General features: G+C 33.7%; 1 pseudogene; it reads left to right on the forward strand.

Annotated features, from left to right (window-relative positions):
- The first annotated feature begins 675 nt into the window (after nucleotides 1-675).
- On the forward strand, nucleotides 676-1,054 carry LOC100946568 (annotated as a pseudogene).
- The last annotated feature ends 1,664 nt before the right edge of the window (nucleotides 1,055-2,718 follow it).

Here is a 2,718-nt window from a genome sequence, read left to right on the forward strand (position 1 = left end):
CCTCTCTGGAGAAAGAGACCCAGTATTTAGAGGCTCTCTCCAGTGAGGTAAAATGAGAAGTCTTTTGTTCCCTGTTTGCTGGCAAAGAGCCCTCAGCAGGCCTCACACTTGGGGGAGGGGTTTGTACCTGCAATTTGTTTTCTTGAATGCTCTTCCTTGGAGTCACAGCTTGATGAACTTCTTTCTTGGCCCAGCTCCCCAACTTCAGCTTCATAGAGTCCAATTTTGTCCTGTTTTTCTCCCTCTGGAGAAAAAAGTGGGACAGTGGTTGCCTGGTGTGAACTGAATTCAGTGGGCGGGTCTCAGGTCAGGAGCCTCTGCCAAGGGCTGCTACTAGACAGTCATCTTCCCAGACTAACAACCACTATATTATATTTAATAATAACTAGATAATTAAAGAAAGTATAAATGTCAAAAACATAAGAGTAAGGTCAAAAGTAAAGCATAAAGTCGAGAATCAAACACATATTTATTAAGATAATAAATATAAACTGCCTAAACTCCTCTATTAAAATAAAAGTTTTGCTTAGCTTAATATGCAAACCCCATAACTGAAAAATCTTACAATTAAATGCTACTAAAACAATAATAAAGTGAGCAATACAGAAGAAGTTAATCAATAATGTAAATAGAAATGACAATACTGATATCAAAGAGACATTGATTAATATCAGTATGATTGACACTGGCGTGGTGTGTGTGCTGAAGAAGGCTACTGGCCTTGTGGAATTGGCTGTTTGTAAGAGTCCACATGAGAGGCTAAGAATATTGTATACAGAGATTCTTGATGTTCTTGAGCAAATCCCTAAAAATACAGTGTACAAAAATTATATATACAGAACAGATTACAATTAAGAAGCTGGCTATGGTTAAAGTGGAACCAGATGTTAAAAAGTTAGAAGTCCAACTTCAGGGTGGCCAAATAGAAGAGGTGATCCTTCAGGCTGAATGTGAACTAAGTCTGGCAAGAAAAATGACGCCCTGGAAACCGTGGAAGCCATTAGTGGAAGAGTCTTCTGCCAATCAGTGGAAAGTCCAATATAACTATTATTAAATGACTTTGGTGGGCTGATGGAAAATTGGCATAATTAAATGTTCTATTATGTTTAAAATGTGTCTAAATTACTGACATTATCAAACTGATGCAGAACCTATTATAAAGACTTGTTAAAATTAGTGATTATGGTAATAAGTTCTGGTGAATCAGTTTTTGATTTGTATAGTAGTCACACAGATTATTTCAAAGATATTTCTTTGAACAGAGAAGTTGTAAGAAGACTGGAAAATTAATTAGAAAAATTTCTACAGGTCTTCAATGCAGAGGACAGAATTGAAAAGTAAAGTATCTTCAGTAGGATCTTCAATACATCATTTAATGTTTTTAACATCTTGACAAAGAGAAAAAGCACTTAATTATTGTTGTTTGAACAAATTTAAAGGTTAATAGTAAGAGTGAGTATTTTCAGATGTGATGATATAGCAAAAGTAGCTGATAAAAGGAGCTGTTAACCTCCTTGGCTGTGATCTTATGTATACAAAGTAAAATTTAAACATATAATTATATATCAATTACCAAGCTCCTCATAAATGTCATTTTTCTTAGTCTTTAAAAAATGTCAATATCAATATTCATGAGAATTCATTGAAAATTTCAGAGGATAAATATACACAGGTAATAAATAGAATCCATGATTACATTATAAAAGGCATGAAACTAGGGCTAGGCATAGTGGCTCATACCTGTAATCCCAGCACTCGGCAGGCCAAGGTGGGTGGATTGCCTCAGCCCCCAAGATCAAGACCAGCCTGAGCCAGAGCGAGACCCCAGTCTCTAAAAAAAAAAAAAAAGCTAGGCATTGTAGCAGGCACCTGTAGTCCCAGCTACTTGGGAGACTGACGCAAGAGGATCACTTGATCCCAAGAGTTTGAGGTTGCTGTGAGCTAACATGCCACAGCACTCTACCAAGAATGACCAAGTGAGACTCTGTCTCATAAAAAAAAAAAAAAGCAAGAAACTAAAATTTAATGTGAAAGATCAAGCAAAAAATATTAGCAGCCTATACAAATGTAAACCAAAATAGTATTTTAACACTGGAATTTTAGCACAATTCAATTATTCTAAAAATATAGCCTAGAAAGATAATAAAGATAAGAAAAATTTTAAATATGATTGAAAAAAGATACATCAGTGGCTAATTTTCTGAAGCACTAAGTTATAAATCAGAATAACAAATACAAGTTTTCCAAATATTCATAAATCATTCATAAAATTCATCATATATTAGAATACAAAGAAAATATCAGTATTTCCCCAGAACAAAAATATTATAAGTTTCATGTTCAGATCACAAGATCTAAAGTTAATTTCAAAACAGTTTTTAAATCGAACATTTAAATATTTAAAATTATACTGACAAATTACAGTAAGTCAGGGAAAAAAAAATAAAATGAGAATTAAAGCACTAGTAAAATTTATAGAAAGAATCAAAGTCACATGTTGAAGTAAACTCATAGCTTTATCAAACATCTAAATTGAAAATACACTGGGCTCACTTATTAAAGTCAATGAAAAGACTTTCTAAATACACTAATGTAAACAATAAAAGCTTATGTTTACTGAATGTTCACTCTGCAATCTGGACTGTGCAAAGCACTTCACAAGAAGTACTTTTCCCTCAACAGTCCTACCAAGCTCCTAATATCTTATTCTCTCTTAGC

The sequence above is a fragment of the Otolemur garnettii genome, unplaced genomic scaffold (genome assembly GCF_000181295.1).
Source record: "Otolemur garnettii isolate 467f Iridium unplaced genomic scaffold, OtoGar3 scaffold00006, whole genome shotgun sequence".
In the NCBI taxonomy this organism is placed as follows: domain Eukaryota; kingdom Metazoa; phylum Chordata; class Mammalia; order Primates; family Galagidae; genus Otolemur; species Otolemur garnettii.